The following is a 24,786-nucleotide window of genomic DNA, read 5'->3' as shown; positions in this document are numbered from 1 at the left end:
ATTCCGGCTTTCCCTCTCCGATGTCAAGCGTCTTCCACCTCGCACGCAATTAGTGCATGGTGGCTTGGTCAAAGCAAATCGAAGATAATTACAGCTTGTCATAATTTTAATGAAGAAGGTCGCCCAGAACTGAGCCCGAGTCAAATAGCTGTCCGTCTGTCCGCCTGTCTGTCCGTCCGTTTGTCCGTAATTCTGTCCGGACGACTATCCCTCCTTCTGTTAGTTAGGAAGCCATGTGGGGGCGAGGCCAGACTGGGGCGAGGAATGGGATTTATTGTATTAAATCGCCGCGACTTAGCCAGGCGAACCGCAAGCGCATTGCCGACGTCTAGTCCACCCGTATACCACCAGTTGTCCTACTCTTCAGGCCCTCCTCCTCAGTTGCCATCGCAGCTGTCTGCGCATATTTGGTGTGCGGTTACATTTGATTACATGCCAAAAGTGCTCGCCCAGCCGCCCCCTGTTCAGCCAACACTGTCTTACACAAATCTTTAATTTGACGTCGGCGTTTTGGGTAAATGTCAAATGGTTGGTAATTTGTTATAAATAGCCAACTTCCGCTGGCTCGACACAACTCATAGACACCTCCGCAGCTGTGTGAGTGCGTGTGGCGTGTATACTAAAATGTATTTGCGCTAATTCCGAGTGCTTAGTCGCGTGTTCAAAGTTGACAAAGGTCAACAAACGCCAGGCCAACAAACAGAATTGTAAAGCCCCAAACGGAGAATGATTTCAGAGACTAGAATGCTTTTCCTCCATTGCGAATATGGAATGCTCTCACTCACTACCCCAGATAGTAATAACGTTTTGATTATCTTATGCGATGTGCCCTTGGGAAAATTGAATATATCTCAGCAAGATATACCCCGCCATAACAATCTCTTCCTAATGTTGACCAATAAAAGTAATTTTAGGAAGTTCCTGTCATTCGACAAATGTATCTCGAAGATACGGCCGCAATATTCTAGCAGATTTCTATGGTATATTTATAGGTGACTTTTATGTTTCACTTCCTTCCCAACGACAAAGTTATTGTGCCGCCCCTCCGCTCCACCGCTGTTATCAAAAATGTATCCGAAAGATACACAACAATGAGCTCGATGGGGCTCGGGCTCCTCTTGCTCCATGTTCTCGATGGCGCTGAGTGACGGCCGGCAACGTTAAATGACGTTGATTATAATTATGCGGACTTGTACTTTGTACAACACAGGGCACAGGGTTCCCCTGTTTTTGCTGTTGCTCTTGCTGTTTGTTATTATTATTGCTGTCGTCATCATCATCATCGTCATCGTGGTCGTCATTGCCAGGCAGAGTTTGCAGTCTGCAGACTTCGACTGTCGTTGATGGGGCGGTCAGATGAATGATGTCTCTTAAATACAGGCCGAGCTCGGGCGAGGCCAATCGTCCTCATCATCATGATTGTTGCTCTGGCCGTCGCTGCTGCTGCCGTAAAATTCAAGCCAATTTAGCCTGGAGGGAGGCAGGTCCGGCAGGTTCCTCCTTCTGCCAGGCTGCAGCCTGTGCACAGCATGTTGCTCAAGACCAAGACGACATTCATAAGTACAAGTGGTCCTCGACACACAGCCAGCGATGGCATCGTGAGCGCCTCCCTGCCCCAGTATCGATCATTTAAGGAGGTTCTGGAGATTCCACCATCTCCAGAGGACATTCATAAGCACAAGTACTTCGCCCGGCCGCTCGTATAATATTATTACTTGGCGAATTAACTACGCCAAAAGCAAAACAAACACAAACTCGAAGATTGCTCCGGCAACTGGTTCTAAAAGGCACGAAATGGCTTCCGTAGACACATTAGTCGCTTTTACACAAAAACCCAGACAAAACGGACAGAGCAGGCTGCCTGTAGCCCCCTCTATCGCCAAGCCCAAGGTGGCTCCATCTCCATCTCCATCTGATGGGAGAGCAAAAAGATGCAACTGAATGAGGCATATAAAAGCCTTCCCAAGCGCCGTGCGGCACAGAAAAAAGAGCCAACAGAAGCGGAAAGAAAGAATGGGAGAAAGAGCGAAAGAAAAGCTGGAAAAAATGAATACAAGTCAAAGACTTTGTCCAATGGGTTTCATCATTGCACGATTTGTAGGTGGAGCGGGTAGTTATGCAGGAGGGGAGGCTGTGGCCCCAGATCTGGTCTGTGGCTGCTTCTGTTCGCCGGCAGACGGACAACGACATTGATGAGGATGTTTTGCCTTGGCCACAGTGGGGCAAGTCCACATGGAAGAGGTGTCAGGGGGTCCCAAGGTGGTAGCAATAGGCCAAACTCATATTGATTTCATTTCTTGAGTTGGAAAATGAGCTAACTAATGCTACTGAAGCTTGAATCTAAGTTCAACAGAATCGCGTCTGATTTACACAGACCACCCAAGAGAACTTAAACTAATGCAATATATTGTCTAGTCAGCTTGAAGCAAATACCATTTCAGCATCCAACTTAAAGGTAAGTGTGCCAATCTATTGTTCTAAGCTGTCGATGCTTACGGGAAAATAAATGGTTTTGGTTTTGCCATCACTGCCATACCCACTGGGAAATTCGATGCCGTACAAATTGTTTTCTTGCTTCCGTCATTCTGAGGTATTCCTTTCCCTTAATTGATTCCATTCTAATTACAATATTTAGCCAACTCATTGGCACAATCACAAGCCGTTCCTGCCCTCTCCATTTCACACATCATTAATAACGATGGGTTCTGATTTGTGCGAACTGCTCTCTTCCTTTCACCTTCCACTTTCGGGAGTAATCGAATTCTTTCACATTTTAATATCCCTCACCAAGTGGAATGCTCTCTCACCACCATTAGTAATTAGTACTTTTTTTTGCACATTTCGATACTTTCTAATCGCATCCCAGTGTGCAGTTTGTGGCAATTTCTTTGCTTAGCCGCTGGCCCAGAAGCCCGGGGATCGGGAGAAGGGGGCTGGTTGGCTTGCCGTGTATGTTTTCATTTAGCAGATACAAGCGGCATGTACACGGGATGCTACTGGGCCTTCGTCATCGTCCAAGATGCTCCATCATGTGGCAGCAACAACTGCAACAACTACAATAACTGCAACATCAATAACAACAGCAGCGATGCCGTGCGTTCTCGTGGTTGTTGTCGATTCCAGAGTTCTGCGGTTGCCGCAGCTTGATTATAAATGTACGAGGCAACTTGTATGACATGTAAGTTGTTGTACTTGCAGCCGAGTATCTGGGTATCCATGGGAGTATGCATGTGTATCTGTGCCTGTGCGAACGTGTATCTGGATGCATGTGCATGTGTGGTTGTCACTGCACCTGTCATCCTTGCAGCCTGCCAGCGAAAATTGCCAGTGCCGGCCGTGCGGTGGGGCAAAAAATTATTATTTATCGTCAACGGAGCAAGGTTTTCTGAGACAAGTCAAACTGGGAATTATGTGGGTATGCACGTTTATACAGATGCGCTGGGACTCCACTAATTACTGCACATCATTTGCTTACTCGAGTGGCTCTTCTGCCGCTGTTTCCAGGCCCATCAGGCCATCTACCCTGCTGCCCATCGGAGCCGCTTCCTCCGCTCGCCGCCTTGCAGATTTAATTGAGTAAAAAAATTGACTAATTAGAGTGAGTCCAAAGCACTTGGCCCCGGGCAACAGAGGCGGTGGAAAAAACAAGTCTGGGCCGGGCTCGAGTTGAGTTGAGCTGAGTGGGGTTTTACGTGGCGGGAGGGAGCAGGAGGAGGAGGAGCAGGAGAATGAGGAACTACCTGTTCTCATTTATTAAGGCCTGGTCAAGAGCGGTTTGAATCAAAACTGCGCCTGCGACCCAAGGCTTCTGTGTCCATCGTGTGTCGTCTTCGTATTTAATGATCATTAAACAAGCTGGCAGCCAATTGCACTAAAAGCTGCAGGCTTCTTCAGTCTTGCTACCACTGGATGTACAGTGGTTCGAAAATGAGAAGCTTAGTCGAATTAGGGCTTATTCGGGCAGAGGCCTTTTGGGCGGGACTCATCCGAGACTTAGACCACTGTAAGTGGGCCAGCCGACTGATGAAAACTATTAGTGAAGGCAGCTATGGAGCTGCAAAGTGGCTGCCTTTTGTAAATTGCACCGACATTCCAGCAGTTCCTGCCTGGGCTACTCCAGCTCCAGCTCCAGCTCCAGCTCCAGCTACAGCGTAATTTAAATAATCATAAAAAATAATAATTCCTTCTATTGGATGCCTGGATGGCCATGTTCAGCGCCCTGCTGCCTGTTGATTATTATGGCCCTGGTAATATCTTTTGCTCGTTAGCAATTTTCGTTTCGAATAAATAGTAATTAGTGTGCCGAAAAGAGTAGAGTCCCCAACCCCTCCCCGCAGGCCATCCCCCCGCCACCCAGTGTGCTTTTTATTGGCATTCTGCACCTCCTGCCTCGATTCACCTGCAAACTATTGCACAAAGCTTTTTGCACTTTGCTGACGTTTTCTGTTTTGGGCACTTTTATTTGACATTTTTCATTAAACACGAAATGAAAAAAGGTTTTCTTGCCATCAAAGCGGTGAAAAGGGGGAAAGGGGTGAAAAAGGGGGGCTGTCGGCCTCAGAGCTGCGTTGACATAACATTTTTGTATAGCTCCTCCCGACCTCGTTCTTCTCACCACTTTGGCATGGAAGTTTGAAGGCATCTGGGGAAATATGTCAGCGTTGTTTAAGTTTTTAACATTTTCAACTGGTGCTGGGTGGAGATTGCTATTTACTCTGGCATAATTGGCTTGTCGGCATAGTTATAAAAAGTTCTACTTGGGTGCAATTGGATTAAATGCACGGATATATAAAAACACACACACTGATAGAAGTTGGCAAGCTCTGGTTATCTTTTGAGTTGGCTCTAACGAAAGGCAAACAAAGGCCAACTTTAAAGCGGAGTATCTGAATCCGAAAGTATCTGAGCTGGGGGATATCTATCTTTTCACAGGGCATATGTTAATACATCAGTAAGGCGTTCTATCTCCATATATCGCTGCTCTACGGATGATTGATTGAATTGGCTTGGAAGGGTATGGACGGATAACTTGGAGAATCCAGGTAGGTGGATGACCTTTGGCGAGTGGATTTAGTATGCAGGATTATGCTGAGCAAATTGCAACTTAAATCTCGCAGTCCGTCTGTCTGCAGAATCCAACTCGGTTTACTCTGGGTCTGTTTGTGCTGTTAGCTTGCAATGGATACACAAATAGCTGGAGAAAGCTGCCAGCCTCCTTTCCAGACCCCACTCTTGCTACTTCCAGCGATTTCTGCTGGCTGTGTGTCATCTTTTTGGCTTATCAGCTGCGCATCAACAAACTTGCCTCTTCTCTCGGCTCTTACTCATTCTGCAATTGCGAAACTCCGTTCACTTTTCTCCAGCACTCTGAGCCGAACGAACGTTCCTTTTCTATTCCCAGGCCGGGAACTTTCTTTTGTTTCTGTCTATTGCTATAAGTCGGGACCCCGTTACAACTACTCCCCCCAATGCTCCCCCCACCCCACACCCCTCACTTCTCGTAGTTGTGTGTTTTTGAACCAGGCAAGTGAATTTTCTCATTTTGCACTTGATATTGTTGCCGTTTTTGCTGCCTCCTGCCTGGGAAATTCTTCTGCTTTTTCTGCTTGTTTTTTATTTTGGCAGAGTGAAACTTTTCAACGCTCTCCCTTTTCCCTCCTGCCCATGGCCCGCCCCCCCTCGCACCATGGACTCCTGTGTCTGGGGCTGCCTTTTGCATTTTCGGTAGGTATGAAGGTAGGAAATTTAATCTCAAAGTCGTCATCGTCAACGCCGTCGCACTGCCGCCTGTACTTGGTCTTCTTGTTGTTGTTTTCGACGACGTCACAGAAAATATTTAATTAATTTTTCGAATTTTAATTAAAAAGTTTCCGTTCCGTTACGTCATCTGGCCCGGCCCGAGCAGATCCAGATTCCGGAATCCGCATCTTGTAGGCTGTTAGTTTTGGCCCTTTTACTGCACCAAGTAGCAAATAACAAATGTTTGATGGCAGGTAACCCGAGACAACTCTTTCAGCCAGCGCCATCAATCAATTCGCTAAGGAGGAACGGAGCGCGCAGCTCCAAGTCCCCACCAAAGTCCATTCCAATAAACATAAAGCAAACACTTAATTGTCTGTCAGCGTTAACAAACCGACAACACAAATATCATATGACCAGGGGGCTGGGAGGCATTGGTATTATTTTGGTATTGGTATTGGCCGCTTGTTGTTTCCATAAGCAGACAGACACACACATATATCACCTGCTGCGCACAGAAAATGTTTTTTCCACAAAACTTGTAAGAGATGCCAACTGGCTGATAGGGCCTCAAAAAGAGAGAACTCCCTAGCCGAACAGCATACAGAATCCACAGACAGCCCAGCCGGCCATACCGCACCGAACTGAACTCTCTTGCATGCATTTTGTTATCTGTGACAAAGATCTCCTGGCCATTAAATTAACACTTAATGACTTGTGTGTGCGTGTGTGTAGGTGCAGACGACAATGATGACTAAAGGAAAAGCAGCAAAAAGAAGAAAGACTCTCTGCAGCAGCCACACATCATTAAGAGACAGCGGGGAGGCGTTGCCTGGGCTTTCGTTACCTCGGATATCCAGCCACATCTCTTTGATACCCTGCCAAAAGGGCCTCTCCGACCAGCCTGATGACTTTGTTAGCCGGGCTGAAAGGCTCGACCTGCCGGCCGAGAAGAATGAAAGAATGGACCCACTGGCATAAAGGACCGTCTTCCGACAATAGACGCCTGGGAACACACCTTGCCCGGGCGAGGAGACTTTTGCCTGGTCCGGGTTATCATCGTGAAAAATGGAATTATGGCACAAGGAAATGGATTAAGGCGAGGAAACATTGTGTCCAAGATCTGATTGCTCTTTTAGAGCTCAAAATGGGAGGGAAGACAAGTGAAATATAGACTCTGAAATTTAATTTCGTAGGTAGTAGGGAATGGAAATGCATTTCAAAAGATGTATTCAAACTGATTCGTTTATTGTACAATATTCCTTTGATCTTATGTATTTCTAAGTCATGGCCTTTTAATTTAAACATAAATTGAATTTTCAGATACAAAAAATACTACTGATCTGTAAACCTATTACCGAAATTTTCATTTAATAATTTGAAATACAAAGTTGTAAGTTGAAACTGCTTTCGAAATATTAGATATTAGATTCCAAGTCAAGAAAAACCTTAGCTATAAACTTAAATTCCAATTTCGAATTTCCTCAGCCAAAGGGCATTGCATGTTCGATGCGATTGGGGCCGAGTATTTCTCAGATTCCATCTCATTTGTATCTACATCTCGGGCCGGTATCTTGTTTGCAGCCATAAGTTTTCAAATTGTTTTTAGACTGACAAAATAAATGATGACAGGCGGCACGGCGGCTTTATCGCCGCTCTTTTTCTCCCCATGTCGCTAAGTTGTTCTAATTTTTTGTTCCCCACGAGATCTCTAATGGGCGATGGGCGATGGCCGGGTGCGGGGTGCGATACATGCCTATATGTAAGCTAGATGAATAGATAAATCTGTTTGGGACATACTAGGAAACTGCGTTCCAGAGAAGAATCCACGGGGAGGAGCGTGTGACGACGACGTGTGGGCAGAAGTGGAACACAATGTGATGTTTCTCACTTAATTTGTTACGGCGAGAGCTAACAAATTTCCTGCCATTACAAATTTCATGCCATTCGGCCTCAGCAGAAACATATATTTTTATGATTATTTAAATGTGTCTGGGGTATTAATTAATCGAATGCAATCATGGGAATCAAGAGGAATTCGACAAGTGGCATAAATATTTCAGTTGCGGCGAGACAAAATCAGTGCAGACCACTAAGAGAGGAAGTGGAGCGCAGTAGGGAGCCACCTGTATCGCTGATAAATTTATTGCATAATTGAACAGGACGAAATCCTCTTCAAGGCTTTAAAATGCATTTGTTGTGCTTGGCTTATGCTACACCTTGATACCGCGTATCCTTCCCGCACGACACTATCCCGTCTGCTCCTGCTGCTCGGGCTTCCTCCTGCTGTTATTTATGAGCTTGCGGTAAACCAACAATCGGGTATGGGGTTCGGGGGAGTGGGGGTTGGGGGCTTGGGGGCCGGGAAGTGCGTGTGGTGCGTGCTCCCGTTTTGTTTAATTAAGTAGCACAACTGTAAACAAATTAATTTCAATATTAACAAAGAAGATTATTGAAAATCTCTCGCATTATTTACAATGTTGAATGACAAAACAAATAAATTATTAATTTTCCAAGAGCTGCGCCACTCAAGTGGATGACAATGCCTGATATTTCCCTTTGAAACGGCTTGAGGTTCCCAGGGTGCGGGATTCCAGCGGCGAATGTGCACAAAGCAGCCATTTGAGTGTAAACATTCTGTACGATTACAGCTTCGGTTACCGTTTTAATTGTCCCTGCCACAAGCTGAGACGCCATCACCCAGGCACTTCGCCCAGCCACCCAGCCACCCAACTTCCCAACTACCCAGCCCCCAAGCCACCCACTCATCCATCCCTCCAAGGCCCCTCGGCGTTTTCTTCAATGTCATGCTCAGCTCAGGAGAAGAGGGCTCTGAATGGGGCAAATGTAGCTTGAAAACTGTGGCTTTTGTCGGAGAACAGCTCAGTTGGCTTAGCCAATATGACAACATCTGGGAGATGGGAGTTGGTCCCCTGGGTGAGTTTAGCTTGATGATGGAAAAGCAAGTCACTTGTTGAAAGGGTTGGCGAATAATAAAAACAATTGTGGCATTGGATTAAATTAGGGAGGTGCTTGAACGCTGTTGGAAAATATAATTGGAGGGGAGCTAAACTTTAATCCGGGTCGTCTTTAGGGTTTCTAAGCTCTTTGTCGGAATAAAAATTAATGTTCCCCTGAAACCCAATTGCTTAAATTGGTTGTACTAATTTTGGCTCTATATATATACAATAACCCTGCTCTGTTATCTCCTATTGAACTTCCCCCGCTCGTAATAACTTGTCTCTGATCTCATGTCATCATATGCGTTTAACCTCCATGGCCATCTCGACATTTGCAAAACTTGGCAGGACTTTCGTCCCCTTCCCCGGTTTGACCTTGTCCCCTAGCATAACCTTGTGGGTCGTCCATTCCGGCTGCCTTGACTGCTGGTGACATGGAGTCATGGCAAACATGGTGGTCGGGAGGGAAGAGTGCTGGGCAAACAATTAATAAAGCTCAATGTCGACTAAGTCTGTGTAATAAACCAAAACCCTAAGCTAGACAATTAAAGCACAAAGCCCTTAGATCGCTTTCGAATGCCATCGAATGGGGGCTGTCAAAGGCAGTGACAAGACATTGAATTCATGGTTGGTTCATGGTGCATGGTTCGTGCAGACAAGGAGACGCTGAGAGGCCACATGAATATAGCCGGAATGGAGGAAATCTTTGGCTCATTTAAAAAATTAACTTCGAGTACCTTGCCAGCGGCAACAACGAGGAACGGGGACACGAAAGCGATTTATTGGCTACGCAAGATAAATGGCAAAATGTTTACAGTTTCCCAGCGCCCCGCTTTCACATTGAAAACGAAATGTAAGCATTTTCCGCAAAGGTTTTTTGTTGTTGCCTGTCGAAAAACTTTCGGCAGGTTTTCGCTTCTTTTCTTTTCCCCCCTCCATCTGCTGTTTTTAGTTGTTGTTGCCGACTTGCTACACATGCGATAAAAATTGCTCAAATAAACTGGGTAAAAGGGACTGTGGGCCGAGGAGCGACTCAACTGAGCGACAGGAGGCGGCGTCTGCAGCAAAAACATCATTAGCATTACCAAATAAATCACATCCGTTTTTCAGGCACGGTCCGAAATGTAAGTGATGGACAGGGGGCGGCACTCCACCGAAAATAAAATAAAATGATAACAACAAGGACTGCTGTATATAAAAAGCTACGGACTACAGGATACCACAAAGTATGTCCTTTCCCATTGGAGTGCTGAAATAGGCGCATAACATACGACTATTATTGTTTCACTTTGTTCTTATAACACATAATCTGCCAATCGTGCAACTGTTACAAGTCGATCGTGTTGTTTTGCCCCCTTGGGTTAAGATTTTAACCGAAGGATAACTCGCGGCTTGCATAAGTGCTACCATTTTAGAAACACATGATTTTTTTTTGGATGGATAGAATGGAATAAGGGCAGTAATCCAACTACGAATATAAACTGGATTTGTCCAGCATCGGTAACCTCTGAGTCTGGTAATCATCACTTCATCTCCTGCACTTAATTGTGTTGAATCCATCCGATTTGTTTGCAATACTCTTCCGACACACAAGGCACGGCTCATGGTGCTCGTATACCCTTGTCATATATGGCTAGCCGTGGTGTATGAAAAGGATAAAAGCTTTGAACACCGGAGTGCAATAAATTTCTCTCGTGACGAGCATAAAACTTTTTAAACACAGCGAACGGGAGAGGAAGGGAGATGGGCGGCGATGAAAGAGATGGGGAATGCCACAATGGCTCCAAAAGCAATACAAGCGCATAGCGAAGCGGCAAGTTCCGTTTAAAGTCCTTTGCCACCCACTGGCCACAACCATGCAATCCCCAGTAATGCACACATATGGAAAGGGAGCTCAACTGTGTGTGTAGTCGCTGCAGCGCTGCTAGCTCCTTTCTCTGCTTTTTTCTCTGCTTTTTTCTTTTTTGTTTTCCTTTTTATTTGTGTGCATCAGTTTGGATTTTGTGGTTTGATCCTGCATCCTACTTGCTACATACTTCGGCTATCCCTCAGCGTCGTCGTTGCTCCGCCGATGATAAAGTATGCCAACTGTCATCCCGCTCCCGCCTGCCACGCCCCGCACACTGAACCGCCCACTCGCCCATCTCGTCGGATGCCGGCCTGCCTACCAGGCAATACATCAGCTCAGCAACTTTGCTCAATAAATTTTCCTGCACAGCGCTGCAGCGCTCAAAAGCCGGCGCCCCGCAGTATGCTATGATTTTTACTGATGTGCAAAGGGTGAGCGTTCGATGGGCATCCTTGGGGAGGAATGCAGTGGGCGGCAGCCTAAACAACTTGCTTACCATAAGTGGGATGGATTATGAGGGCCGGAGGGGCTCGACTAACGGTTTACCTGGGCCAGAAGTTTTTTCGCGTTTAAGTTATTGGAATACGACGTTTAAACTTTTTTACAGCCAAAGGATTTATCGTCTTGGGAAAAAAATTCAATTATTTTATCTTCCTAAAGTGTACACAGTGACCAAATTTTCAATGTATTACAGGTGCGGAAGGAGTGATTTAAAAATATTCAATTGACCTTGATGCTGTCAAACTACTCTCCTTTTTATCTTATAATCAATTAACGCATATACCCGCCTGCGGAGCTACCCTTGATCCTGCGAGTATGAAATTATAACAAGTTTTGTAACAACACGAAGCGTTTACATTGTTCGACCGCCAACCAGGAGTGACTGGGACTTTGGCCTGTTTAACACAGGAGTTCATGCTGCCCGATTTCCTGCCCTTCTGACCACACGGCCGACCGATCCGACCATCCTGCGTCCTGTTTGTGTCCCGTCACAGTGGCAAATTTTATTGTTGCCCCGGCTGGGGCCAAATCGGTAAGAGGGCGAGGAGAAGAGGGTGCGGGCGGTGTGGCATTGGCCGTCTGTGGAAAAATCTGCATTGGACATAAATGTCAACACCCGAGGAGGCAGAGCAGAGAACAGAGAGGCTTCCCCTACATCTGTGCATGTGTGTGTTCGGGCGGATTCCTGTCTAAACCAATCTGCAATCAGCTGCAGCTTTTGGCCTGCTCCATTCCACCCTTCTGCCCGGCTGCTGCTCCATTCTGTTCGATGCTGGCCTGGCCTGGCTGGCCTGGCCTGGCAACGGCTCGTATCTTCATTTTTGGCCAGTGCCCTGCCGGCTTTGACGAACGGGACGGGAAATGGCCTCAAAAGATGCATTCGAGAACGTTGCAGACATTTTTGGCCAATTGGCGAAATGGGTCAACCGAAATAAGCGCAGTTGAGCACTGCACCACCCGCTGTACGAGCCCCCTCGAATCATAGTCGTCGTTGCAATTGATTGAATACGTGATGTCCATGCAAAAAACAAACTTAAAATCCTGGCCAGACGCCACCTCCAATCGAAATCGAAAAGTGGTTTTAAAAACGAAATTGCTGCAAAAACGTTTGCACACTTTTAATCAATAATAAAAGCGGAGTACGACGCGAACGAAGGATGGAAATTGAATGAGCATGTGGCGTGTCTAGGCCTGGTCAGTTGGTTTTGGCCAACTGGGTGGTGGCTTCCGGAATGCGGCAGTGGAATGCGGACGAGGTCAGCGGCGAGCGATTGAAAGTTATTCAGCCCTTCCTCAAGAAAACCGTCTCTCCCCCCAAGACGCCCACTCAAGTGGGATATTTCCTGATGCATATTCAATTAGGCAATTGAGCAATTATCATAATTTTCAATAAGTTATGACCGACTGATAATTTGGCCCCATTGCATTCCAACTTTTCGGCGCAGGATATTGGTGGATTGTTTGGAACGACCGCAGATTATCTGCTAGGTGTAACCATATAGCCCCAGCCCCAATTTGCAACAGACAATTGCAACAGATTCGCCTGTCTGACCCTAACTGACTGGACACAATAATTTATAGGAATCCGCTTAAAATGTATTGCTAAAAAAGAGAAATGGCGCCGTTTGCGGAATGGTAATTATATGGAGAGCCAGCCGAATGGTAATTGTTAATTAAAATTGAAATCGAAATGAGAACTTGGTCGCTCATTGAAGCAATTTGCAAACTGCGCTGATTAATTTATTTGTATTAATAGCGGCCGGGTGCGGGGAAAGAGCGGCGAGAGCTTAATATTAAAATTGCATTTATTATTAAAAAACTCGATATAACTCCATAAATATCTGGTCGGTGCGTCAAAAGGGGCGGTGCGTAAATTGAATAAATTTTCGTTAATTGTTGTCGCGCACCTGTGCGTATCCTTCGTGTCCTTTGGCGGAGTCCAGCGGCGGCCTCCGATAGTCGTGCGGTCGATTTGTGGCATATGAAAAAATATTAAGTGGCACCCTCATGCCACAACCCGCCCTCTGACCCCTTGCGGGCACATTGTCTGCCCTTTGACATGCAATATATAATTTTTACGCTATGGAGGCTCTCCGCTATCCGCTATCTGCTCCTCATCCATTCTCCATTCAAACCAAAACCGAGGCGAGTCGGTCTCATCCCAGATGCTCCTGGCAATTTGTTGTCTTTTTTTGTGGCACGGCCAGCGAGTTTAATTAATTTACATGGAATTTACAACAAAAAGCGAGGCCAACTACAACTACACGCGACATGTGAAAGTTTAAATGGGAAAGGTGAAAAATGAAAAATAATCGAATTGACCGTCCGACCACGAAGAGATACAAAAATGGCCACCGATATATACATACGTACATCTCCATATGTACATATGTACACACGGTACATACATGCATATGAGGGCTTGGGGTAAAAGGCCTAATGCCGATTCACATGACATCCGACATTTTCCGTGACCAGACAGAGCCAAGTGGCATATATTTTGAGTGGGGTGGCATAAAAGTTTAATTAATATGACTAGGCTAGTGGGTGGGGCATTCAACCTACTGAGCCCAGCAGATTTATTGATACCTTTTGACGAATTCACAGGGAAACTTTTAATGCTTGACAAAACTTTAAATTTCCAACTTAGGACACGGACTTTCAGGAAGAGCGGAATGACAGCGTTTCACAACAAAATAAAAAAGACCCCTTACATTTTCATACTGATAATGGGGCCATCGTGTGGGAATCAGTCCAAAAACAACTTTCAATCATTAAGCCGATTTGCATTGTCCAAAATCCAACCATAAACATGTGCGTGCTATTGTGCCCAATAAAACGGGAAAGCACAAACAAAAGGACCGAAAAACCATTTAGCCAGGTCCACAAAACATTCATTTCATTTTCCAGCTTGCCCTAATCCGCAAGAAAAGCTCGAAAAGTGCAAAAATATTTCGGCAAGCAAAAACAATACAAGTCCGAAATTTAAATATGAGATGTAACAAAGAATTCTGCAGAGCTAGAAATATATTTGGCCAAGCGTAAGACACAAGATTTATCTGCGTAGGTGTCTCTAACCAGGCTCTAACGATTTAGCCCGCCTGTATCTATGTTAGATACGCTCTACACACACACACACACACACTCTCTCTGATGCATATGTTAATGGGAAAGCATTTCTCTGCTGCTGGCAGTGCCGTATTCATTTATCAAAAATAATATATTAAATTGCCAGCATTGAATGATATTTTAATTTGCATCTTCGTCTCTGAATGTTTCCTTTTGAATAAAACATTAAAATGTGAACATCTACTCTATGTCTATGTCAATGTACGTAATGTTCTCTCTTTCTACCAGCATGTACATCCACATCCCTATTGCCAGTGTGTGTGTGTGTTTTCCTCTTATCTTTATTTATTCAAAAGATAATTTTATGTGTTCCGCAGTCGAAGCATAAAATTACTATGTCGAATATTGTTTGAGCAAATAAAAACGGAACTGAATAAGAGTCACATGCAAAGTGGCGAGGCGAGGCTGTGTGAGGAGTGGGTGGCACGAGAATCATGCATCACCAAAAAATGGCTGCCTAACTGGGCCTGTGTGCGTAAGTGTGAGTGTGCGAGTGTGTGTGTGACAGGAAATGCTATGCAGACTAGAGAAAGCGGAAACGGCATCAGGAAAGTTCATTTACATTTATATGGTCTGCTTACAATGTTAACGCTCATGTAAGAGTATGTGATGCTGTACCCAATGCCCCAATCGCCCCTTCAAACATTACTACCCAGGACACCCCGTCTCTGTTTGAGGAGTCAGTGAGTCGTCGCCCGGTCTATTTGTCTGTTTGCTCTATCATTCCTGCCTTTGCCAACTGATAATCTTTATTGCAGTGAAGTATTTAATTTAATAAAATAACGAGCAGACTTCTTTCCCGCGCCCCTCGCCCAGCGATCTCCTCCCCCTGCTGACCCGGCAACCCCTTGCAGTCATATTTTACAATTTATTTAATTTATAGACTTTTCCTTCTTGTTTTTATTGTCGTAGTAGCTGTGGGAGTGGAAGTCGGTTCAAAAAAGCGTATAAATGATAAACACGCATAAAATATGCCAAAACAACAATTGGAGCTTGTGTGGCCAATAAGCCAGAGTTCGGCGTTGTTGTGTTCGATATTTGTCCATATATTTGAGCTCCATTATTAAAAGCAATAGTTAAGAGAAAATGTTGTACGAATTGGGAAAAGGATGTGGTACCTTTAACGACGCTAAGCATTTTTAAATGGAACCAATTTTTGATCCTTAAAAGATTCGTATTTTCCTTACGTGGTTAGTGGTCTTTTAAGATGGATTACCCCTCCAACGACTCAAGCCTGTTTGCGACCTCATTTCTCAGTTTCCTTTGTTTATGGTAAATCATATTTTCCCCCATCACTGCTCTACGATAGGCAATTTTTTATGGTTTTTCATTTCAACAATATTCAGAGCATGAAATTTATATTTGCTGTATGCCACGGTGAAATTATTATTTGTCGAGTTAGAAAATGTGTCGCGTTATAATAAAAATCCAGAAGCATCAGCAGCAGGACGAGGCGGTGCGGGGGGAGCAGTTCGGCGTGCAGTTTTTGGTTTTTGATTTCGGTTTTTGGCAGCCAACTCGGCGCCTTTTGTTATGGTCCCTGATAAATTGTGGCTGATACAAATACTAAAATAAGGCAGAAAAAACGGCAGCAGCAGCACAAAAAACAATCTAAATAACAACTGCGAGCACAGAAGTGTGCAACATATTTACATACATAGGGGGGAGGGGTGGCTTGGGCGGGAGCTGTGTGCCTAGACAGAGCAAACAGTAAATAAATAATGTGGTTAAAAATTTGCCTGCACGCATGTGTGAGTGTGAGCGCGAATGAAGTTTGACTTTGAATAATGTTTGGATTGTCCCTGGCAGCTGAGAGGGACAGCGAGAGCGACAGAGCCAGGACAACAAGGACAAAACACAGGCTGTCGCTGGCGAGAATAAATCGAGAAATTATAGAACTGTGACTAGTATAAGAAATGGTCTAAGAACAGAACCAAGCCGGGACCAGGGAGCGTGGAAAGATATATGGCCGTCAGTTAAGAGCCAGCAGCCGAACAAGAAGCTCTGAGCCCGTGCTCAGCCTCGAAGTCAGCCTCGATTCCTCCATCTCAAGGTGCCACCACATGCTCCAGCTCCTCCAACTTGAGCAACCACCGAGGGGAAAGTGGAAAATGCAACATCTGTTGTGCTCGCAGTCAGCAAAAGTCGGGCCAAAAGTTATCCAGATAATAAGGTGGAAAAAAGAAGAGAGCCCCAAGAAGGCTTAGACTATGGATATGACCTAAAGGCGGCCAAAAGTGACCCTTTGTTAATAGATGGCAAGCTTCTGGTAAACATTAGTATAAATAAGCAAAGTAACCTTCCATCTCATGTTTTTCTGCATTAATTATTTATTTTCTTAAATAATTCTCACGACTTTCGAAAAAAAAGTAAGCCTCTCAAAACATCCTTAACAGAGGGTATCAATCAGTAAGCCTACCCCACAGCCATAAAAATTGTTGTCGTTCGTGTGAGCTTTTTATATGCCAATGGCCGGCAGGACATAAAAATTGTTTATTAACAAATCAACAGCAATAACAAAGACAGGCCCGCAGGCTGGGCGGAGGGTCAAAGCGAGGGCTGCTGGGACATTGACAAAACATTAAAATCAGCAAAAATGTTATTTGTTTCCCTTCGATGTTTTTATTTTTTGGTCGCTTTTGATGCCGGTGGCATTTTTCAAATCGCTCGACTTACGAAAATGCAATAAATTGCAGACGTAGTAGGGATTTTTGCGCATAAATTTTATAAAAACGAGAAAACTCACCGACTGATGATGATGATGATAAAAGCGAAACGACGCACCAAATATATATGTACAGGAAAAAATGATATATATGTGTGCGAAAGGCCAAGACGACGACGACCAACGACTTGGAGTTGAATCACCAGAAGGGAAAGGAATATTTATCAAGCAAAAAATGCCAAGGCAGCTCAATGATTGGAGGTTCAGAAGGGTGCTGGGTTAGGTCGCAGGGTTTCAATATTTATGCATTATGGATATTAGTTTGAACCACAGGAAAAATACCATTAAAAGCAAAAGCATGAAGTCGATTACGCGCCAAAAGCAAAAATTGCAAGGCCCCACTAAGGGGCAGTGAATGGGTAGTGGGTTGGAGCTGATGCTGGAGTGGGATGGCATGGGATGGCACGGGATGGGATGGAACGTCGACGAAGCGATTTCCAACTGACAGTCCCAGTAGTCAAAGCCAAGAGCATAGAAAAAATCAATTTACTTGAATTTCTTCTCCTCGGCTACTCCACCACGGAGCAGTCCCAGCATCTTGAATGTGACAAAGCCTTGAAGGGGCAGAAGATTGTGGTGCGGCGGAGGAGTGGAGGAGGTGTGGAAGTGGGTGGTTGAGCGACAGCAGCATCTGCTGCTCCACCAGCTGAACTGACTCCCCACCGCTGTCGCTGGCATTTTTCCTCTTCCTTAGATTGCCAGCGACATTTCGACTGAGCTGCAGGATTATTGCGGCGGTGGCGGTGGTGCTGGCGTTCTCCTAGCGGAAGTAAGTCTTGGGGTGGAGCTAGGGAAGAGGAGGGGTTGCAGAAGCAGGAGACAATTTGCTTGACGTGCAACGTGTGGCGAGCGGAACTAACGCAGGTTTTGCCACCAGCCAAATCCGAAGGATTTCTGGATACGGGATCCCTGTGCGAACTTGCTTGTGTAGCGGTTACATCGTTAGTGAGGAAAAGTGTCATGGAATTTTAGCCGTCATAAGTCAGCGTCGATGGGAAGAACAATGTTCGCGATAACAATTGATGACTGAGCAGCCTTCCCAGGAAGATAAGAACAAATGGAAGGGAACACACTTCAGCCGCGCTATCTGCCCGATCGAGGCATCCACTCGGCGCGGCTTTAACCCTTGCGCGCTGGCGCATAATTATCCCTATCTATCTAACCTCGGAGTGCGTTTATCCCTTTAAGTTATCGCCGTCGGTAACCGCTCGAATCAATCGACCAACCCCCTGACCGCACTTTCGCCTAATTTATGCCGCTTTTCCTGCGCTTCCGCTCCGGCCGCACATAAATATTCATCATTAATACGCTTTACGCTTTCGCCGACTATTGACATTGCCCCCGCCCCCCAGAGAGACCCTCTTGCCAATAACCATTTAATTAAAAGAGTTGAAAAAAGGAAAGAGTGGAAAAGTTTTTATACCCCGCCCCCTCGGACTCAAATTAAGCGAAATTCTATTAAAAAAGGGCCCAAGTCCAACCAGGGAAAAGCAAACAGAACAATAAAAGCAAAACAAACATTTGCTAGTTCCTTCCATTTTCCGACCCCCACGCACCCATCGTTAATTTTTACGGTACGACTCGAGAGTCGTGGAATTTTATGACTTTAAAAGCCATTTTAGAGGCCTCTAGTTTTATTTGACAATGTAAACCCGCCCCCCGCCCACTGCATAAAATTGGCGTACAATATAGACGAGTGATTCGAACCAGGTTTCCACCGTGTAACCATCAAATGGGGCATTCTATGGATGCAGGCGGCGCAAGGGTTAAATTTTGAGCCACACACAGCGCGGAAGAGAGCGAACTTCTGAGGAACCTGCCGATAAGGAAAGTGCTACAATAAAATGGTTAAAGAGCAGCCATTAGCCAAGTTAAGACCGACCTTTATCTGCCCCTCCTCCGAACCAGTGCATTTCTAGCCCCTTTCATTCGGCTGAGTCACCGACATCCATGAATGTATGTATGCATGTACATATGTAGCTGACCCGATAAGAAATTCCCATCTACATATCGGCCCCTGATGGAATATTAATGAAAAGCCAGTCGGTTTTATGGCCAAAGTGGTAGCAAATGGAATTAGTAAATGGCCTAAAGACCGAGATGGGGTGGCTCAGATAAACTGTCATAATTCAGAGGACGATCGACGAAATGGAGATGCATTAGCTCGCCCAACATCGTGTGTCCGCATAAAATTATATGTTCGTTAAGTGAAAAACTCACTCGATTTAAGTGCAGTATCATTTAATGGCTTACGAACCTGCAACGAAAGAATAATAATAAATAAATTAGTTTTGGCCAAAAAAGTGTATCTTAATATATTATTATTTGTTTGTGTGGTGTTGTTTGCAGGCATTATACAATCGATTAACATGGCTTTTTCCATGGAACAGACTTGTCAAAGGCAGAAGCCTGGCCGCAACTTAAATCAACAACCGAAAGCAAACATAGCGCCATGGAGCGACGGAGTATAGTCCATAAAAAATGTTGCGCAATAATTTTTGAATAGTGTGTAAACAGTGGCAAAATGCATAAAGTCAACTTCCGGTTGTAAAAATATGTATGCACAAGCAGCGGCAATGCAAATATTGTCATAATCATCAGCAGCAGCAACAACGAGGCCAACAACAGCCATCAACAATCTCCGCCATGAGGCATTTGGCTTTGTTTGTTGCATAAATAAGTTTCAATTCGCCAAGAGAGGCGGGAAACGGGAAAGTGCATTTGGTCGGTCTTGTCTGTCTCATTACTGGCTCATAGTGCAGCACAGCGGGCCAAAGAAAATGTCAACGCGATGGAGGAGATGCAACAACTTTTTTCCACACAATTTCCCCCTGCACTCACTACAACAGCCACAAAATGTAACGAATTTCCACGAGGCAGCGGCGAACCAAGCAGGTAAGGGAACTGCTGGAAAACGCAGCCGAAAAATGCATTGAAATTTCCATCCGAATGAATTTCCACACAATCCGAAAACCTTTGTTTGGTAGTAATATAGCAGGTAGGCAGGCAGCGGACAAAAAACCAAACGAATTCCTCGACGGCGATATGAGTCACTGGTTCAGCGCACTTCAAACACACACACAGTATCATTCCGCGCTATTCATCCAATTGGATCTGCTAATGAATCACTCTACTTCGGCGGAGCCTCTAATCAGCGAATTCTGCCGGAAACGCTCCTCCAAACAAAAAATCTTTGAAATATGCTTCGCCTGCGCAAATCCCCCGATGTTTATTCACATTTGGCAATTGCAAATAAATTCTACATCATTATTTAGTAAATCTCTTGACTTTTGTACTTCGATGCAATGCAGGACATGGAATAAAAATACGTAACAGGGCGACGGAGGGGAGAGCGCTCCACTTCAGAGCAGCTCCCAACTTGAAGTTGGCAAAAGTTTTTCCTCGCTCCTTTTGGACTTGGCCTGCTGGCAGGACGAGGGCAACTTTGTTTTGCTTTTTAGTACTTTTGATGACTTTCTGCCGAACAGATGTCGATATAATGCTAAATGTAGTTATATGCCACACACACAGCAGCAGCACAAGCACAACGCACAGCGGCAACTGCAGCACCAGCAGAAGAGCTATACACTGAAAAATATAAGTCAGATCATGGAATCTTATGTTTTGCACAATGCCTAAAACTTATCTTTACTTTATAATCCACATACAACCGAACGTTCATCAATTAAAAAATAAACGCGATGTTGTCTTTAAAAGTGATCGCTGTGTTATATAATAATATATAAATTGATTTGAAGCAAGGTTTTCTTGCTGTGCAGGAGCAGCAGAAAGAGAGTCCTGGGGCCACTTACATGCAGGCAGTCGCAGCTGGAGTGGCCCAAACCACAGGATGAAAGAGCGAGCGGGCTAAAAAGAAAGCGGAGGAGAAAACTCCAATGAGCAGCATCAGCAGCGCCAGACTTTTCCCTGTTTTGTTCTGCCTCGCTGTTGCTGCCTGCACACACTCATTTGATTTGAAAAGATGCAGGCAAAGGATGCCCAGGATCGTGGTGGAAGGACGAGACCAAGGGGAGGCCAACGGGAGGCTTCCAAACAGCCATTAAAGTCGCGTTGAGTCGCAACGACGTTTTTATTATAAACGACATAACTACGTCAAACCAAGTTAACCAACAGCAGCTGCACTGAGCGAAAATGGGCCAGCCCTTGCCCCCCACTGGATCCCTTTTTAACCATTTTTCGCGCAGTGCCTGGGGCCACCTTTGTGCATTTTCCGTCATTTATTGCAACTTTGTTTGCCATTGCCTTCGCCAGTCGGTAGTCCCAGTCTACATTCAACGCACTTAGTTGCACCTTCCCCTTGCAACAAAGGCGCCCTCTGCCAGACGTTTTTAACAAAATGAACAAGCTGGATGAAGAAGATGAAGAACGGCACGGGCACAGGAACAACAACAATGCTACTCCATACTTAATTAGCTGTTTGCCAGTTAAAAATAATCAGCCCCTGCCAAGCCAAAAAGCAAATGAAAGTCAGTAATGAAGAGGAGCGAGTGAGTCGGTGAGTGCGAGAGTGGGAGAGAGGGAGAAGCAGGATAGCGCGGTCCGGATACAAAGTTGCTGTTATTGCCCAGCTCTGCCTGCATTTTGTTTGTTATATAAAACGCTGTAACAAATTTTTCATTAAAAGAAATCTAGAGATGCTGCTAAAAGAGCCGGCAAGGAGAGCGAGGGCCATAAAAAATGGCTGTGGCCAGCAAGGAGTCACTGCAAAGGCGGAATAGAAAAAAAATGAACGAAAGGATAAAGGAGCCGTACGGCAAAGTGGACGAAGGCAAATGAAAACCACCGCTCCTTCAGCCCGGAAAAGTTGCATCAATATCTCGGCGATGATAAGTACCGGGAATTCGTTAGGAATTTACTATAAGTTCTGGAAAATGAAACTAGAATTCCATTCAGAAGAAAGCAAATGATGAACTTTCTTTGAGATACCTATAGTTTCAATAAAAGATATATGGCCCCATTTCCGAGCAACACATTCTCATACCCTCAGAATGGATTCTCAAAAAACGGATTTGGATCTTACCCCGACCACAATGTTTTGACTTCTACATTGAGGCTCCCCATAAACTTCACTTTGTACGGGAAGCGCTCTTTGTTATGGTTTCATCTGGCTTAGAGACGATCCCCTTTGCCTTATTAATAGATCAACATAAAAGTCAGATTTCAATGCCCGGTGGACTCCCATTCAAATGCAGATTTCCACTACCAACCGAACACGAACAGATCCGAACCCCCTGTCCGGAGATGGAGAACTAAGGGCCCTCATATTACCGACAAATATTGCTCCCCCGCTCCAGCTGCGTTACTAAAACTATTAACTAAAGAGCTGGCATAATTAAAAGGCGTGATGGGCTCATCGCTACCAGTCCCCACGATTAATGGGCCAGAGGGTGCTCCCATTTCATCATATCACGACGTCTCGATTTCCCCATTCTCGATATCATTCGCATTCCCAGTCCGGACTCCCGTCCCATGCCCATTGCTAATGCCATAAATAAAAATCAGTTTATGTGCGGACTCTAAAAAACTTTTCTTTATGCGCTTTACATAAAAATAAACCACACATAGAGTCGGAAAACGAGATGGAGGAACGAAATAAGATGTGGGGATGGATACTAACGTAGATGAGGAGGAAAAAATCCGCTTGAACGAACGTGATATCAAGTTTCGAACATAAATCAAGCTCACGCCCCCGAAATTCATATATACTATATATGAATGTATATATGTTCGGAGGCTAGGCAACCGCAAAGAGTTCCCCCGAACTCCCGATTCCTCACTCCAACTCCGGCTGAGAGCGCAACTCAAACTTTTGGCCAAGCCACTAAAAACAACTAATTTATGACGCCAACGATGTCGGTCGGAACACATAGTAAATATTTTTATTAAATATTTTATGGTTTTCATTACACATCGACACCAATTTTAGCTTGTGCTTTATTAAAGCCCCTGGAACACATGATGCATACATAAGAAAGCGAAAATGGGCCAGGGGGAGTAGAGCGGGCGGAAATGGCGCCAAGAAGGAAAATTTCACTTTTGCCACAGCCAAGTCAGCAAAAATCCCCGCAGATGTCGAATCGGGATGCAAAACTCCCGAATAAGGTCACAAATAAACACAGTGACAGTTAAATGGCTAAGGAGATGGTTATATTAGAATATTCGAATAGCATGGTGACACATGTTTTATTTGAATTTATTTGTGAAATATCTACGTACGCATAATGACTTATTCATAATGAGAATCTAACATTTTAATTGCAACAATGCATGTGCAGTATTTTTAACTGACTTAATACCATTATTTTAATTTGGCGCCTTTATAGTGCTCATCTCCTTTGTATACCCACTGCACACCCTGCAAAACCGACTAAAAAACTTTGCCTGGCAGAAAAAGCGCTGGAAAAAGAATATAAAAATAATAAAATGTGCGAAATGCTTTTGACAATTTCATTCAATTTCCAACTTATTTCAACAAATTGTTTGACTTTGTCAACGAGACGACGCAGACGACATGGAGTTCTCGAGGAGGTGTATGCCACTTGGATAAAAGGTGGTCGGAGAACCCAGAACTGAGAACCGAGAAGCGAGAACCAGTTTCCAGTTGCGATTTGTCACCGCAGACAAAAAGCAATCACATGTGTGCACAGTCAGTCTGAGTCGAATCGGGGAATATCTCTGGGTCGTGTACCAGAAGAACAACAAATAAACAGGCTGGCATAGCACACACAATTGTCTAATTTTAGAATCTTTAAGATACACTCAAAAAGATATCAAGCGGGGGAGGGCTGGACTGGCAGACAGGCTGGAGGCCTTGTCATCGTATTAGGTGTAATATAAAAGTCATTTAATGACATTGACTGACATTTTGATGTTTCATAAAAAGCAACTCGAGCAGACGATGAAGAGGCCTACAGTGGGATTTCAGGAGGGGTGGTGTTCTGTGGGAGGGGGGAGGGGGGGGGGGAGGATGGAAGGGAGCACCAGGCACACACTCGCACACACAGGCACAATAGTTTGACAATAGCAATAAAAGGCCTACACACAGACACTGACAGAGACTGAAGTCCTTGCTCGTCGCCTCAGCTTGACGTACTTGTCGTATCGCCTGGCATCTTCATTGTTGGGGCTTTTCCCTGGAGCTGCCTGGAAATGCCGCCCCCGGCCACCCCTTTTGGCAGGCATTATTGCCGGCATTTCCTGGTGCGGTCCGTACATTGGCGTGCGAGATTTTCCACATATTCAAAATTAATTCGTTCCCTTATTCATATCCTAGACACATTTGTACCCACCGGGCTCAGTTATGGAAGCACGTGCTCCCTCGACGGCTTTTCAACTGCGGAGCACCACAATGTAGGCGAAAGATACAAAGAAGCCGAAATCTGTGCCGCGGCTTCTTTAAAATATGCGTTAAAAAAGCCAACAACTTTAAGGATCCCGCAGGAAAATGGCAAGAGGACACGGAGGCGAAGGAATTTTGATGTATGCAAGCCAAAGGAGCTGAAAAAATTCCTTCGGCGGAAGGCCCGGCATTGTGCTTTATTGTATTGTTTCTAGTTTTCTAAGAAATCCCAAGAGCTTCCCACGTTCGCAGAGTTCCAAATGGTTCCGAAAACATTTGGAGGGCTCCTTGGACCTAATACACGTTATATATTAACTTTGAAGGCAACACTTTGAATTGATTTGTTGCTGCCGAAAACTTAACATAAGTCTTACATATTTACCATAATCATTTTATCTCAAGTTTCAAATAAATCTACAGTCATGGTCAAAATTATTTTCACAAAGTGCATTTTTGTGCATGGGTCACAAACAGTTGCTTGTGCAGCAAGTGGGGGGAGGTGAAATGCAAAAAAACTTTTGCT

At 44.9% G+C, this 24,786-nt stretch overlaps 1 protein-coding gene across 1 annotated transcript in view; it reads right to left on the bottom strand.

The window, feature by feature from the left end:
• LOC117140829 (MOXD1 homolog 2) overlaps positions 1-24,786 on the bottom strand; it is a 113,609-nt gene that overhangs the window by 64,496 nt on the left and 24,327 nt on the right. The gene's annotated exons all lie outside the window — the stretch shown is intronic.

The sequence above is a fragment of the Drosophila mauritiana genome, chromosome 3L (assembly GCF_004382145.1).
Source record: "Drosophila mauritiana strain mau12 chromosome 3L, ASM438214v1, whole genome shotgun sequence".
Lineage (NCBI taxonomy): Eukaryota > Metazoa > Arthropoda > Insecta > Diptera > Drosophilidae > Drosophila > Drosophila mauritiana.
This window is presented reverse-complemented; position numbering and strand designations above follow the sequence as displayed.